Source organism: Osmia lignaria, chromosome 15 (genome assembly GCF_051020975.1).
Source record: "Osmia lignaria lignaria isolate PbOS001 chromosome 15, iyOsmLign1, whole genome shotgun sequence".
Taxonomy (NCBI): domain Eukaryota; kingdom Metazoa; phylum Arthropoda; class Insecta; order Hymenoptera; family Megachilidae; genus Osmia; species Osmia lignaria.
Genome location: NC_135046.1, coordinates 6,868,323 through 6,886,178, shown reverse-complemented (window position 1 = coordinate 6,886,178; position 17,856 = coordinate 6,868,323). Strand labels below are relative to the sequence as shown.

The 17,856-nt window shown below is 40.9% G+C and overlaps 1 protein-coding gene across 16 annotated transcripts in view; it reads left to right on the top strand.

Annotated features, from left to right (window-relative positions):
- The window catches only part of LOC117600531 (uncharacterized), a 129,196-nt gene that overhangs the window by 50,520 nt on the left and 60,820 nt on the right, over positions 1-17,856 (top strand). The gene's annotated exons all lie outside the window — the stretch shown is intronic.

The following is a 17,856-nucleotide window of genomic DNA, read 5'->3' as shown; positions in this document are numbered from 1 at the left end:
TGTAGTTTCTTAATTATTGTATAAAGTTGGCGCTTTATTCTTGGCTCTTAGGATTTTAATATAACTGTCTTTTGTCGAGGTCAACGTACATAATGAAAGCTTTTGTGGTTCATTATTGCTAAAATTCAGTATCTCTTTGTTAATTTTTCTATGGGTACTTTAATAGAAAACCAATTTAAATTCTCAAATGCTTTTATCTCATATTTCTCAATTTTATGAAAATAGAAAACCAAAGCGGACCGTCATGTTAGAGAGGACATTACAAAATGAATTTGCAATTCGTTTGTAGCACCTCTTATGTGATATGAGTAATAAGCGATATTAGCTTTGTCGATATGACATTAATTTAATATAAAGATAGTCTCGATGCGATAATGACTAATTTCCGGACAACACGGTGTATCGACCACCGACACCGTTCGCGTGACGGTGAATAATCCTCTCGATGCTTTTGTCCAAACTCGAGATCGATCTTCGTATCAGCAAGATCCCATCGACTGTATAATTGATTACGAAAACGTCTTTCGTGAATTCGCGAGCAATCGAGCGCAACGCAATATTTCATCAGTCGAATGATAAAACAAAATTAGAGGATGACCCAGATATTTCCGCCGTTCGAAATAATCAGAGAGGATCGTTTGCGCGGATGGATTACTTTATTTCTACACGAGACATCCAATCTGATAAAAGCTTCCCTCGACCGGTGAACGTTGTTAAGAATATTTCATAGAAAATTGGTCCATCAGATCAGCGGATTAAGATTTGAATATGGATCATTGAATATTACAAACGATTCGTTTAATAAGTGGATTGTTCAGGCTGTTTGCTTTGTGAGATGAATTGATCCATTTATTAGAATTAATTAAAAACATCCTCGTTGCAGTGCATTATCATTTAATTTTTAATACTACTTCAAATTTTCTTTTGATAATTAGTTAATTAAATTTCTAACATCAGTCATCCACGCTTAGAATAATTACTAATTAACCTTCTTCTTTCTGTTTCAGGTGAGTATCCCTTCTAATGACCTACAAATCTTTGCTAACAACCTATCTGATGACCTGAATAGAGCGTATGTGAGTATCTAATTCATTTGTCAGACGTGTGGCAAAAAAAGAAAAAAAAGATCCGTTCGAAAGGTCGTCAGATTTGTAATCATCATTAAACATAACGAAGCGCCACTCGAAAAGTCGGTAGGATTTTTTTCCCCGTTTCAATTAACGCACGTAAGGGGTACAAAAGGGAACAGAATGGCGCGATAACGAGGCAAGCCGAATTCCCGATTTAACGAAGTTAATGAACAACGTATCCAGGCAGTTGAACCACGCCCCTGTTACGAATCGATGCCCAGAGACGAATCGAAACGGAGCGGCGATTTTTGATGCCGGAAACGCGTGATCGTTGAATTTGTTCGTTCGGTATCCTTGAACACGTGGAAGTTATCTAGTTATGCAATCTCGTTACGCGTACCACACGAATCTTTGTCCGGTGGGAACAAGGCGCGGTTTGAAATGATCGATTCGCTTGGAATTCCATATGGAAACTGTGTAACCTGGGTCAGATTTGGGTTAACGCTTAATCACATGAAATTGCAACGTGCCATTGAAACGATCTCCCCTGTCTATTTCTGGGAAATAATCGAGCTTCTTTCGAACTTGCATTACCGAATAGTTTGGAGCGATTTAGCGCGGGAAACGCGATCCCGTAGTTTCATGCTTGATACATCATCGCGATGGAATTCTAGACAAGTTCATTATCATACGACTGTTCGCATATCTTTGTCGCATCGGTCTGTTAAGGCTGCAAATTGTGATCGTAGGCGTTTGATAGGATCGTGGAGGTTAAATGAAAGTTTTAGGAGATCTTAATTAAGTTTCACTGAGAGAAGGAATTCTTTATTTTTCATATCCAAAATATGAGAATATGATGTAAATTTTAAGACAGACTCTTCGCTCTCGACGTGAGTTCGCATGAATTGGCAAGGATTCAAGATTTTCGTTCCAAGTTTTAACACATACGTTTTATTTTTTATTTATTCAAAACTTACTCTATTGATCGAATCGTGTGAATTGACGAAAATTAGAGTCTTCTGTGATTTAATAAATTTTTGTTGTTCCACACGATTTAGTGCGAGTACCTTATAGATAAATATCCTAGTCAATGTGTAACGAAGCTGATGTTAATTAAGATTAGGCCGCACGATTCTGCGTACTGATGCTCGAAACTGTTAATGGCGGCTGTCGAGAAATCCAACGATTTAGAAGAGCTCTTTCGGATATTGATTGAGTTACGTGTACGGTGATTGGGTCAGGTTAACTCGAACTTACCCTGTAAAATCGTGGCGCAAATAAGGGCAATTTTATCGATACTTCAAGCAATAGATTGATCGGTTCAAAGAAGCGATAGCTGGTTAAAATAATTAAAACTTTCTTTTGAACTATACGTTTTTTATTTGATAAAAAAAGTTTTAAAGATACCTTACAATTTTTTCCCTCTCAGCTATCAATTTTTTTTTTTTTTTTTTTTTTAAATTGCATGAATATACATTATGCGGAATCAACAAAACTGCAATGCAAAGAATTGGAATATAGATTAACTCTAAACGTTTTAAGTGCGCTCGAAAATTTTTTCCACTCGTAGCTACCAATTTTCTTGAATCGCATGAATAAACATTATGCGGAATGAAAACAAATCTACGAAATTGCAATGCAAAGTATTGGAATAAAGATGAACCGAGAGGCTTTGAAAATGAAAATTGAACGATATACTTGAAGCATTTTTATTTCTCAATTACCTTCAGAGTGGAACGTTGAATCCATCCGGCATTCAATTTCATCTTCACTGAAACTTTTCAATTTTATCTCGCAGCATAATGTGTATTCGCTAAAAGAGAATGCACTCGAGAATATTCGCAATGGAATTGCTGATGCCGTTAACTATCGTATTATTTTCCTAGCGGGCTTTTTTCAACCGAGAAAATTTATCTTGAAACCAGCGAGAGTATTAAATATTCATATGCCCCTGGAGAAAAGTCGTTTCACCGATAGAGCATCGAGGCTTTTTTTTCAAGCTTCCATAGATCGTTTCTAGCGACCTCCTCAAAGATTCATCGAGTTGGTGGAACGCGTTTACGCGGTTAATTTCGGCTACGGTTAATGGCAGATGGTTTTCAAAATTTCCCTCTCGTTGCCAAATTACATGGTGCGGCATGCGTGCACGATACGTAATCTGATTTATAGATCAGAAATTGGGCGAGGCGGGTCAGCAGAGACCGATCAATACGTTTCTCATCGTTCACAAGATTCTTTCAAAGGTCGAGCAATTTCGTCGACAGACCCAGAAACTAACTATATTTCTGCGTACACTGTTGAAGAGTTGTTGAAGCAACGTTGTATCCTGAAACGTTGGAAAGATAAGCATATTTGTGCGGTCTTTCGAACTTTCGAAATGTAATTCCCAATTCGACAAAATTTAATTAAAAATGAAATGAAAAGTTAACCATGACACAGATGTAACTTTCACCGTTGAAACTTTGGAAATGCAATCGGCAATTTTTTGAATTACAGTCAGAAGTCAAATAACAAGTTGAGCGCAACAGAAATGTAACTTCAATTTATCAAACTTGAAATTGTAACGAAAGTCATCTGGTCTGTGTCGATATTATAAAAGTTTGATAGTCATTTCTCTCGGCGCCATGAAAATTCAGACCACGAATCGAGATTCGTAATGTCTGCCATTTTATAGCTTATTCTCCCGCCGCGAATCCTCTTTGAACGACGAATAATCGAGACGATGACTCGTCATCGATTGGAATAACAGTGTCGCTGAAACTCGTGTATAACGTTAACTCTCGATGTCGAGGGAGATTTCGAAGAATTCAGGGTAATCTGCGGAGGTGAAATACGATAAGCCTTATCTAAGGCTAGAATATCTCTTTGTTTCGTGCTGCACTGCCTGCTGTGTAATCAACGATCTAAGGAAAAAGGGGAATAAACTACAATTTACGTAAAGGTTCTGCTTTGTCATTCTGCCGTAGGTAGAAAGTTGGCATATACTTTTTTTTGTCTACTTTGTGACCTCTCTATAAATATTGGCACGGTATGCGATTCCATATATAAACATTTGTAGCTACTGAAAAAATTGTTTATACCACTTGTTTTTTGAATCGTTTTTTATTTAGAATGTCTTAGTATTGTTTTAGCATTTTGTCACGGACAAAAGTATTGGCACGTTTTGGATAACTCTATGGTAAATTCTAATTTAGCATTTCGTAGCATGTTCTTTCCGTTTCACTATCTCTTTGAATCTATTTGGCATCGAATGAAGCAACTTCTTTGCTACTTCATTGTTGATTTTAGTCTGTTTTTCCAAGATTATTTGTTTTCATTCCGATTTAATTGAAATATGATGTTTTCGAATGTTTTTCTCCATTTGGTACCAAATATTTTCAATTGGATTTAAATCCGGGCTGTAGGGAGCTGTTTTTAGTGTTTTCGATATTTTTGCAAATCTTTTAATGATACTTCGAATTGTAAATTGACTTCTTTGAGGTATTCCTTCAATTTCTGCAGATTTATCTTGTTTACACAAGTTCAATATAATTTTTCTTCCTTCCGGTGTAGTTTCTTTTTCTTTCTTTGACATTTTTAAGATTATTCTGAATATTCCTTAATAAATCAACTGCTCGACTGACTACCGGGACATCATTCACTTGTTTCAACAAGTGAACAACAGTGTATTAGTAAAATAGTACGTGCGAATAAAAACTTTCAAGTGTGTGTCAATACTTTTGCCCAGATGTAAAACGCATTTTTATTAGCTAATATGTTCTCTATTTTATTAATTTTGAAGATATTCGGTAGTTATAAATATTTGTATTCGAAATCGCATACTGTGCCAATACTTATGTCCCCCACTGTATTATTATTTTATAACATCCGTGAAAAGCAAGTTTTATAAAAGGAAAGGGGGAGGGATAAGAAAACGGCACATGCTTTTGGAATGACTTAACATATCCAAAATTTCAACACATGCTCTTTTTATCCCATTGTGTCAGTAGGTACCATTACCTAACACATTGTCTGACTATTCTATTCTGGGGGAAAAAAAGTTAAAAGGCAGTTTATCGTTTGTACACGCTTTAACACAGCGTAACGTTTAATTGAATATTTTCTACATCCAACTTGGTCGAAAAACGAGCTCACAGAAGCTGACCGTAAAAAGAGCTGAACGAACGTTCACATCATCCGGCCAGGCAAAAACCGAAATGAAAGCGTTAATACTCGTGCAACGGTGTTGGTAGTTGGTCGACGAACTTCTGTAAAAATTCAACCGTCAATTTCGCAAAGTTCTCTAGCCTCTGGTCATCGGTTAATTCGACCGTACACGGTACCAGTTGGATGGAATATTTTCGCGTGCATCAACCAATCGAGCGGAGAATTTTTCGCAAAAAAGGGACGAGAAAAGGGCCTACGGTTATACACGGGAGAGGATCTCGTCCCCAAATTTCGTTTGCGGGACGGTTCGCGGTTGGAAATTACATTGCGAGGGTCCGCGATTCCTTCCTTTTTCCATTCGCCTAAATTGCTCTAATTGGATACACCGAGGCTCTGAATCGCGCGTACGCGTATGTGTGTGTACGAGTACATATTACGTGTACACACGCGACACAGTGTATCAGTGTTTCGAATCGATAACACTTTGCGTAATACTCCGTGAATAAAGCCCTGTGGCCGCGACGAGTTGCGAGAATCGATCAGGGTATGGTTGTTATTACACACAAACGCGTTATAGAGCGTTGGTGTTAGATTAATTAATTGTCAGAATTAAAAGAACGCGTATGGAAGAGACTGTAGTTTTAAACGTGAAACGATGTACACGGTTTGATTCCTCTTCAACGCTGATTCGAGAGTAGTTCTCCCTTGGTTTGCTCTTCATTCATTCACCGAAGGTTCACTTTTCATTACCCACCAATGGAAAAATTCTCTTTTTTTTGCAACGAGACTACTAGCTGTTTGCACAGAGCATACGTCAGGGTCTTTTATTTGCGCGATGCTCAGATTATTTCAAAATGTGAAACTGTGAGTCTATTAGCATAGTCTGTACTTTGGTGTTCGTTAATTTTGATGGTTAATTGTTACAGGATAATTTCCATATTTTTTAATGAATAATTATTTGAATATGCGTATTAGGTATTTCACTGCACCGTTTGAACGTCACGGTTCATTATCGTTCACACTGTTCACGATTTCATAATGGGTGTTTACAGTACCATTAACAACTTAAACGTGGAAAGCTCGATTCACTAGAAAATTGGCGAAGACCAAACGTGACCTACGAAGGTTAATTGGACCGGAACAACGAAGCTTTTCAATGCGCTCGACAATCAAGCTGCCGTGTAAAACGATGCTTTTTCATCAATAGTCGTGATTCAATTGTGAGAGTGGCTGATTTGTTAACAAAACTTGACTTCTTCGTTCGTGTTTGAGCCTTTTTAATCATGTGATCTCTTGTTTCAACGAATGCCATTCAAATTAAAAAAGAGGTATCAAATTTTTATTTTTTGTAGCAGAATAGGAATTCTGTATAAATTTTCGTATCGAATTCTCAAATTGGAAATTCGAAATTGGAGCTCGTTGCATCCAATCGTTGTTCGGTATCTAATTTCTGGATGATAATTCGTGAAGAATCGATCGTGCTGAACCGAAAGATGTTAAGAAAGATGGTTCGATGGTTGAATCGAAAGAACCGGTTCGTAAATGGTAGAGGAGCACGTGCTGGATGACGAGGCGAGCACGTCTGGACGAGACCTTCCCAATTTATTCCGTCTTCTAATGTCCCGTTGAATCTTGGATAGGAGCGAAAGACACAGTACACGTGCTTTGTCTTCTTCTTCTTCTTCTTCTTCGTCTTTGTCGCAAATAAGCGTCTGCGAGCTAAACTTCTCGTGGTGCAAGGTGAATTGCTTTCGAGAGGTGGCTGGGCAAGAAGAAGACGAAGACGAGGCTCGAGAGAGGAGCAAAGGGGTTTCTTCGAGCGTGTTGTTTGAGCTGCGGGGGCGAGACAATCCGCCCACGTCTTTACACGACTCGTTCGTCTTCTTGCACCGTATATTATACCCTCTCTTGCTAGCTTTATCCTGGCGTTAGCCGTTAAAACGAAGATTGAGAGCTTCGCAGAAATCGGGGGATTTTACATTTACACTTTAAAGAATTTATGGCGTTGAATCGTTATGTTTAATGAAGTACTTGCTTTTAAATTATTTATTCTTAAGAATTTAATGTATTTCTGTGTCACGTTAGTATAACTCGTACACTTTTAGTCCTATAACTGGCGTTATTTCCGTTTATTCTAACTTCATATTCTGGCGCGCTTTAAAAATGGTACTGCAGGCGCCATCTAACCGAAGCGAATGAAAATAATGCAACGTTATCGATTTTTAAACCGTGCTGCAGAAGGTATTGCCAGTGCCATCTAGCAGTAGGACTTTGAATGGTAAATCATAGTAGGTAACCGTCGTGATTGTAGGTTACCATTTTATCATTGGGTGGTACTGAGGGGCCGTTTAAGAAGGAATCTGTAAAATCGTTCGTTGGTCTTAAAAGATCATAGGAATCACTGAGTAAGTCTTATTTTATCAAAAATGACCATTTTCGATTTCGTTAGGTTTAGCATTTACCATTAGATGGCGATAGTGGTACCATTTTCAAATTGCGCAAGGATATAAAATTTCAAAAATATAAAACCAAGGCTTACGCTACATTTTCAACTTACTAAACAAATTGTAATTTAATTAGTGTGTCAGGTATTAAAATAAGCATTAATTTAAACTTAAGTATTTAAAAAGAAAAGGTGTGAAAATGTTTACGATTCGAGGATGAATAAGCACGATATATGTGCAACGGCCTCGATTCGTTTCTGCATGGTTGCACAATCGCGCATCTTCTTCATTATGCATAATCCACGTCAACGAGCTAATTAACTGCAATTAGCGTGCGTCTCTGTTGCGGTGCCTGGCCTCGACTTCCTTGGAGATCCACATTTTTACCGGCGACCATTCTCCATTCTCACAAAGCGCACCCTCTTTCCTCTCTTCTTTTTCTCTATTTCTTTCTTTCCGTCTTAATTTTTTATATCAGTATCTCAGCAGATTTTTTAATTTCTCGCGTTCTCCCACGATAACAGCCTTTCCGCAACGCTCGAGACGGTATTTCAAGAAAATTAATGGGACCGTCTCGCGTCGATCTCGTTAGCGGCTTGGCCCAGGTATCCTGGGGATATTAATGGTATTAAAATTGTGCATATAGCCGCGCTTCGTTATTTATTCTTACCCATGCTGTTCGCTTGCTCATGCGTTCGTTTCTTATTCGTATTGTGTTGGCGACATCGTTCGTGATGTTTTTTTTCCATTGTTCGAGACGTATCTCTTCTTATTAGATGCCTTACTAGGACAATTTTAACCTACAAATGGTGTCAGCCCGGAATATGACATTCTTTCTATCAGGGGATTCGCTCGTCAATTCGCGTACCAACCTGTTTACCATCTGCTCGATATCATTGGATTAAAATATCTGATGCGCGAATGTAATAATCTTCCTTCCACTCGATTTACGATCCCGTCAGTTTCATCTGGCAATATAACGAGCGCTTCTGTTTATAATTCTGATTTATTTGCGATAATTGATGCGTTAAATCACGGTGGTAATTTATGAATGAGGGCTGACAAAAAATTGCCAATATCGCTATAATTCTTCCTTTCTATTTGTATGCATAATCGATCGAATCTTCTTTTTGCGGGGCAATGGACGAAAAAGATCGACGTGAAAATCCGGATGGAATTTGTATTTCAATGAGATCCATCCGGTTTTGGCTGATAACAGTCGACGGCGAGTTTTATTCTCTTTTTCCCGACAAAATTCTATCAAATCAATTATTTAAGCGCGTTAGTTAAGCGAGTTATATCGAATATTGTTGCGTGTATTGGAAGCCCTTTGAAATTTACACTGTGAATTAACTTTGTTGAAATTCGAATTAAACGAAGGAAATAATGTAGGCGGAAAATTATGAGCGAGAAAAAAATGTAGGTCGCCATTTGGCGTCGCTTAATCGTTTGAAATTACCAGCCGGCAAACGAAAGGTCAAAGTAAATCATCAGACATCCATTTTTGAAGTAAATTATTAATTTTAAAATACTTGAAAACGCGAATGAATTCATAACCGTCGAAACGGTTTCGTTTCAAAGAAAGGTCAGAACCAATTAATAACTCCGCTGCAATTGAGAGGTAGAAATGAAACATAAAAAAGCAATTGTGAAAGAGAATAAATGATGAGTTTTATTAAAAAAAGAGAGAAAAAAAAATAAATAGTTCGAAACAGAATCGTTGCGGTTTAAATGTCTTCGAGTACGCATTGGATTACGACTATCATTCTTACAACTTCGACAACTTGCTATCGCGTTACAAACTTCTGAGAACTCTGACAGCAACACTCGAATGCCATTTTTTCTGCAATCTCTCTCCTTGAACGCTCTGTGAACAAATAGCATAATATGCAAATTGGAGCGTAAAGAAATGAATTTGAAAAAAAAAAGAAAAGAAAGGGAAATATAACTCTATCAAGTAAATATCTTGCTCGGGAACGGAAGACGTACAATTTCTAGATGCTATTTGAAATATTTTCAATTTTTCTCCTTTCAACTATTCGATTATATTAAATTTGCGATGTCGGTCAGGGGTGTCCGATATGGCGGGAAACGCGTTAGGCAATCTCTGCAAACTTCATTAACGCGTTCGATTTGCCGCTCGAAGAGGCACGCGTTTCACGGATCGCGGCAGCAAGAAACGTCGCGTCGCGTCGTTGAAAAGCGCGAGTAGCACTCTTAAGTTGAGCCGTGCAGGATTTTTTTCTCAATGGTTCGCAGTTTCTATGCGGAACAATCGTGCCTACCCGATGCAAACCGCGTTTCGTTTCCCTGGTTTCCCCATTTCCACGCGAATATACGAAGGTGGTTGCCGCAGCACGTGACGTAGGAAGCAGGTGATGGTGCTCGAGAGCCGAGGCTTTACGCGAAATGTGGGTCAACCTCGGCGAGGTGCGTGCGTCTCTCAGTCGCGAATCGCAAAAGCTCGTTCCACGTTTCCCTGGTAATATTTTTCCCGCTGCGGAAGCGGAATATATTCGAATGCCGTGTATATAGGGGTTACACGTACGGAACTTCAGAATTTTTGCTAATTCGATCGGACGACTTTGGCCGATTTCGAATTCAGCTTCTCTGGTTGTATCGGGAGGCTGCCTCACGTAGCTCGTAGATCGAAGATCAGTGGTCATAAATAACGTCACGTTGCCGCATCGAAAGTATGGCCAGGGATCCGAGGTTGAGTCCGATTCGTGCCAGCAGACCACGCGTTTTTGTCTATCGACGTATCGAACGTGCTCTCGAATCGGCTCTGTGGTCTTTCCGATGGCATCGACGATGTCACGCGCCAGCTACTATTTCGAGAGGTTCTTTCCACTTTTCCTGGAGAAAGATTCCCTCGAGGAGACATGAAAATATGTGTTCTGTCGTAAAGATTCATCAATTCGGACGTTAACTTTTTTGTACAAACTATGTACAATAGTTGTGGATGATTGGTAAAAAATCTTTCAGCATAGTGTATTAATACGACAGTAATTGCTTAAGCCCATGTCTTCTACGTTTCATTGGAAATCACTTAGACGAATTGATATGTCAGGCACACTCAACAGTCACAAAGGGTTAGTTACAAGTATCTGATACTTCGTTTCGTGGAATAGGAAAATGCAAATTGATCGATTAACACGTTCAATTGAAACTGTCGTGTACATTCTTCCAAAGATAGATATAATAATACAAGTTTCTTCAGCTTTGTTTGCTTCCTCGGTCCTATCAACTTCATTAGTTTTCGGACGATTTATAAAGTATTCAATCAATCAGTGTTTCCAATCAATACCGTGTTACACCCAGCAACTCCTTTAGAGTCCATGTCGTTAAAAGACCTTTCTCGTGCGTTAATTAGAGAAATTTCAATTAACGTTCGGCGAACTTTTGCGTCGTCTGATCAGCCCGCGATAAAATCTGCCACAGTTTTGGTCAGAAATTAATATCGGTTTCTTCGATAAAACGCAACGCCACGTTGCATAATTAACCAATTTCTGTCCTATTATACAATAAAACAGGAAACTAATTTTCTACTTACATACATTATGATTATCCAACAGTTATAACTTAGAAATTTCCTTTGCGCAGTTTAAAAACTTGATAAATAGATTACATAAATTTTCAAATACTCGCAAATACGAGCAGGTGAACACACGTGATCGGAACATAACGAAGATGGAAGACGAAGAGAAAAGGAGGCTTATCGGGAAAACCTTAAACCGCCCACGGGCTACTTAGAAGTGGCTCTTCTGGTTACGAACCTTAACACAATTAAGAGGATCTCGTACATCGCCGCAACGGCTTCCGTTTCTTCTCGACCTTCCAGAAGTAGCGAGATAAGCGGAAACCGCGGTTCGGCTCGCTGCTCCGAAAATTCATTGTTGCAAGGACCGCAGGAATATATACCTAAAAGGACAACGGAAAACACGCGAAAGTTTTCTTGATAAAACGCTTTGAAGTGGTTGCTTAGTGAGTTTTACATTCGAAAAACTTGGACTCGATAGGTTTTCATCGTAAATGGAAGCTGTAGGGTCGCAAAGAAAAAGATTTGTAACAAATTCACGAAAGCAATGGCTAAAAAGCAGACTGGTTTTGACCGATGTTTTCTGGTTTAAACTTGGAACGAGCATTCGGTGGAAATGTTTGGAACGATGGTTAAAAAGAGGAAATATACGGCAAATTGGCTGTTTCCGGGTGGAACGGAACGTCTGACGGATCGTTCGAGTCCCCGAACAATGAAAACTCCGGAAAACTGTTCCCGTGACTATTAAAACTTGCCATTCCGCGTTTCGTTTCAGTCTCCTATCATCGTATACGTCTACAGTTTCATTTGCCTCGCGGATGTTCCTCGCCTCTCTTTCCCATTCAATTAAAAAATCAAAAATATATGAAAAATAATTGATGAGGTTGCAAATTAACACGTAACCAATCGCTCTTCCGGTTCGAAACTGTTTCGAGCGATTGAAACCGATCCTCTTAATCGATGATTCTCCATCGAAAGTCTCAGTCGTCTTGTTTCGTCGCGAAGGAAGAAGCTCGTAACCCTCTCGAGATCTCTTTGCTCATCGAAAGCTTTTCGAAAGCGTCTTGAAACGAACAGATCCATCTTGATCGATATTTCTCTCCTGCTGCTGCGGTTGCACGATTTTTCACCTGCAGCATCGAGTTTTGTTCGAGGATTACGAACGATATGCTGGTGCGTGTACACCGTGAACAGTATTGCTCAAAGGCATACTGTTTATGGTGATGTAGTAAGTATTTTGATATCGACTACGGCAGGACCGTTATGGTATAGTCGTGAGAAACCGGTAGCTCATTGGCACCTCTTACTTTCCAGATACAAACTCGATATCCTTCGAATTCGCAGTCTCCTTTTCGCATGCGACGTCTTTTTCACCGAGACGATCGCGTCGAGCATGGCCGATCAGGTGCACGATTTCATAATCCATTACTATGGAGAACGTACGATAAAGTTGTACGTCGCGTCGTACGATAAAATTGTTTCTTTTAAATTTTTCCATAAAAGGCAAAGTAAAATGTTCCGTACGATTTTTTCCCCTCGACCGAAGATTTACGTCGCTTGCGACGGTAAAAGTCAGGAGAATCAGTTCTGCAAACACTGAAGAAGGAAACAAATCGAGCCGTGAAAGGCTTAGAACTCTGTCGTTCGGTAGCGGAAAAAGAATCGAGAAACGATGGGTAAGAACAGTGACGGAAAGCCGATGCGACGCGGACTTTCAGTTATGTAAAACGTTTCACCGGTAAACACGGTAATAGGCAGGTTCGCGATCGCGTGTTGGCTGCATCGTCGATGCATGACGTGTGCATCGTGCTCGAATCCGTCCTCCTCGAGTTATCTGAAATTGAATAACCGCGCGCCGCTAACTAACCCTCGTCGTTTCTCGTTTTTCCTACCCTCTACTTCCCGTATTTCCCCGCCTTTTATCTTGCTCCCGTTCGCTTTCTCGACTCCCACGGAGAGACGAGAATCGCCCTCGGACATCTATTAGAGGCACGGTTTAAATCACCCCAGAGGGAGGCGATTAAAAATTCAGACTGCCTAGAATTGCACTTTAGACGCACGACGAAGGGGTTCGTTTCGCTTCATTTTTTCTCGCCATCGATTCGCGAACTACTGACGTTTATTAATAATAAATGGGATTATTATCACAACTCGAGCCGACGCGTAGATTTACGACGCGCAAAATGCAGCTTCTTCGAACGCAGAGTTTATGCAGTTTTAATGGATTGTTGCATAAGAATCTGGTTGGCGAAAAACGAGTAGGATTACGCAAACGACTGACGGTCAACGCTTTCGTCCTTCGATGGGAACAAGCATCGCTTTGAAAGGTGAAGTCCGAAGCACCGGCCCGCTGGAAATGCTGGACGCTCGTGCCTTTGTAGCTGACACGAGCGGATCGTATCGTCGCGGAATAATTAACGACGACCATGCGCGACGGGACGATTAAAGCGGACAAATTGAGGCCGATCCGACGTTGGCGCGAATTATTGGACGAGTTTCACGGGGCCGGCTGTCGATGACCGAGAAATATACTGGTTCGATGGTGTTTTAAAGCTCGATGGCCTCTAAATTTTCCTCCCTTTCGTATTCCACGTTCGCGCTACTGGATAGAAACGGCACGTGCGAGTCTCGCGACTCGCATACAAGCCACCGTCTAATCGCTGAACTTACAAAATGCAACTTTCCGATGGAGTTGAACGTTTCGACAAGCGTGATGTGTGTTGCAGATATTTCATTGAATTTCGAATAGCTTTCAGATTTATTCGACGACGTAAAGTTGATGTTTCTGGAAAACGAAGGATTCCCTCGTTTACTTATTCAGTAACACCGGGATGATCTTCCTGTGTTAAAAACCATTTCTCAATCGGAAACTCCTCATATTTCTAAAGCGTCTTTCGCACACTTTTAAATGGTAAAAGGATACACGAAATTGCGAAACTTTGGAGAAGAGTGACTCGAACGCGAAGGTCCATGTTTTTGCCTCGATAACGATTCCGATGGGGTGGCAAGGATCGCGAAAGAAGGCAGTTTCTCGAGGGCGCAGCTTAATAGCAGCCCATTTGCAACATCGTCGGCACGAAAACAGTCGCGGATTAGAATTTTAAATGGCACCGGCGCGTATCGACGATCCGTGAAAACGGGGATTAAGGATGCAACGACCAAGTTCCCGGGGAAAACTTCTTAATGGCTCTTTTACGAACTTGCCAGCTGCCGATAGATTCGACCAAGTTCACGCTTAACCCGGCCTCCATGGCGTAGCTAACTATTTTTGCCTCCCCCTTCCGAAGTAATTACCTTGATAGTCTTTTGTCACTCTTCCAACGAATTTACAGGGGCCATTAGCGTCTTCCACGATAACGATTCGCGTAGAAGGATAAATATAGTCGAGCTTCGAGATAATTTTATAAATTTGAGAATAACAAAAATACCAATACCAAATACCTCTTCTTCGTGTTCCCATAAAAAAGTTAACCTGTATCGAAAACGCATCAGGGAAGATTTCTTGCCGCAATCGGTGATGGAAGGAAGGGCGGGCTTGGTGTTCAGGTTTTCTCGGAGCGCCGCTGGTTGGCCACAAAGGCCGGATGCCATCGGCGGTGGCCGTGTGCAGGTGGACGCAGTTCTAATGCCAGAGACGCTTTGCATCGCGCACGGCATTGCAAGGCCAGCCGGCCGCAAGAAATCGTCACCGGGAATACCTGCCTCTCCGGTTCGAGCCGTAGAAATCGTCGTCTCGCGAAACCGTGCTCGGCTCCAGACGAATCTCTTGCGTAACCGAGCAACACACGAGGCAGCTAGTTTTCATAGAAAATATTACAAATTGAATATTCCAGAGAGTAAGTGCTGCACATTTTTCAGATTTGTCTGCTATGTATCAGCTCCTCTCAGGCTCCTTTTTCTTTGCTTTTACGTGAAAAAGATTTTTGCATCGCGAGAAGATCGCCCGCAGCTTCGACCGGTTGAATGGCAAAAAAGGGGTCAGCTTCTCGAAGTAGCTTTCAGTTTTTAAAAAGAATACTGCTAGCAATTTTTTAGCCTCATTTACGCGTTCACCTCGAGTACTGCCATTTCAGGTGACGCCGTTTCCTTAGCGGCTCGTTTCATGGTCATTATCATCGAAGTAGGCGAATATTATGAAACTTTTCCATAAATTCTCTTAGCTGTTTCCTTTTTCTCTGTTTTACACCTAACCACGCTGATGAACATCATTAACTTGCACGATTTATTCGACGATCCTCCATCAAACTTGTACTTTGTTCAAGATATAATACTCTAATTTCTTATCGTTTGTTCCCTCGCGTCGCAGCAAATAGCGGGATTTAAGCAGGATTATCGAACGAGTTACAAGGTAGAAAGGGGTTAATCCGTCAGTTGTCGAAGAGAGACGTCGTCACGGGTTCGTCGGAATCCGTTCCCAAGCTTCGTTATTTATCGTCGAATCGAGTTCACGGATCATTTCAGTTTTCCACGCATCGCCGCGCTCGCGATAACCCGTCGAGGAAGCATTCCGAACGAGCCCGTTTCGCGAAGCAAGCTCAGGGAAAATGACTTACCCGGAAATTGTCTGGTAATCTTCTCGGAATTAGAAAGATATAGAATAATCGATGTTGTTCCTCGACCTGGTTGCGGCCAGAGGGTCACGATTCAACTTACAAATTGCGTTCTTACCTGTGGCATGCCAGGAGAGGCCATTCGACACGCCGAGAAAAAATATCTCTCGCTTCCGTTCTTGTTTATGGGGTCACCCGTCAGCCTGGTCCACGCGTTTACCTACTAGGAACGATTTGCGCTTTACGGATGATTTACGATATTCACGGGCCACTGCTCCCCTGTGTCGGACGAGATTATCGGCAGATATCACCCGGATACCATGCTGGTACACAGTGAAGCTCCATTTTCGGAAAATCAACTCCATTACCTCTTAACACGTTCACCGACCATATCGGTCGATATTTGTTCGTACACGGTATGCTTTGGGTGCGATAGGTAATAAGTAGTTATAATCACCCTTATCGTTAGCAATGAAATAGAGGAAGAATATTTTTTCCGGATTTCCGAGTTTCTGCTAAATCCGTATAATTCTAGCGACGTAGAATCGTAGAGGGAAAACGAAGGGAGTGCCATTTAAATGGGATCAGGCTTAAATTATAGGGATCAACGAGCGTGAACAGTATTTACCCAGCCATTGAATCGAGCCGACTTTTCTCCCAACGCAATCTCTGACCTCGTTCGAATTGTACCGTAGTTCGTGACATTTCAACGTCAAGACAAAACGAGCCTCGCTAGCCTACACACGGTTGAAAGTCTCCTGTTTTTATTTTTCGAGTTTAAGGTCGCATCGACTTGTCGGTTATTAAGAGTTACGGCGAGGCTGTAATTAAAACTCGTTCTTCCTTTTCGTGTAGATGTTCGTTCAATTACTATTATCCTTTTAAACAATAATTCATATTTGAAAGTTACGCGTCGGCTAATGCCAGATATTGCTGCAGGAAATTAACGAGCGCTCTCGATTTTACTGCTCCAGAAATTACCTATCCCATCGAGGATAGAAGAAGCTACTTTCACATTAGCGGTGAGCTGAATCGCAGACGGAGCCTTTCTGGTTCCCTTTTTAAATCGAGCGTTACGCTTTTCCACGCTACTTTATCGTCGACGAGCTTCTTTAGCAGCATCGATCAACGAGATGTTTAACCAAGCGAAGAGATACATCGGGTTCAAAGGATAAAACCGAGCGGAAAGCAGTTACTTACCTTGACGGAGTCGTACTCGTAGGTATTTCGAAGATAGTTTCGTCCCTCGATTTATCGCGAACGAAAACGAAGCGTCGCGTCGCCTTTTAAGGCCGTTTTCATCGTTCCTCGCGTTCACGTTCTTTCTCGTCGAAGAAAAGAAATAACACGGCTCGTAGTTGTCGGATCCCAGGCACGAATTAGCTGATTTTTTTTTTTTCGCCTGCTCGAGATAGCTCGTTTCCCGACGATAAAACGTCTTTTATGCTTCTTGTCGAGTATCGTCTCGTTCTCGTTATCGTTATCTGGGAAACGATGACAAACGCCACGTAATCAAGAAACGCTTCGGCATTGAGAATCATCCGGGCGATTTGAATATCGAGGCGAGGCACGTCTGCGTCATCTCTTTTTATCCTCTTACGCGAGGCTGCAGGTGGATAATGAGCCGATGGATCGCTGTTCGAGATCGAATATTCATCGACATTGTGTTTTTGTCTATTTTTAACGCGGCAATGAGATGAATTTTAATATTATTTGCCTTGTGATGCGTTGCTCGTTTATGGAAATGTTTATCCTCTTGATTTCTTTGAACTAACGTGACACGTTGAATCGGTGTCACGAATATCGTGTAATTGAAAAATTAAAGAAAGGAGTACAAACGTTAACTCGCATACAGCAGGTAATTAGTGTCTCCTAAACGAACAACTTTCTAACCCATAATTCTAATACCAAAACGAGCTTAAACGCGGGTAATTAGTTCGAAACGGTATTCGTTAGAAGACAAAGCATCAAGGGGAAAATAAATCGTCCCATTAAAGAAGGTCTGGTAGGAGCCGAACTTATTCTCGATACGAGGCAAAAGAATCGTTGAGCTGCACCATTCGAAAAGAATAAACGAGAAAACAGTAGGAGACGGTACCATTGTCGAA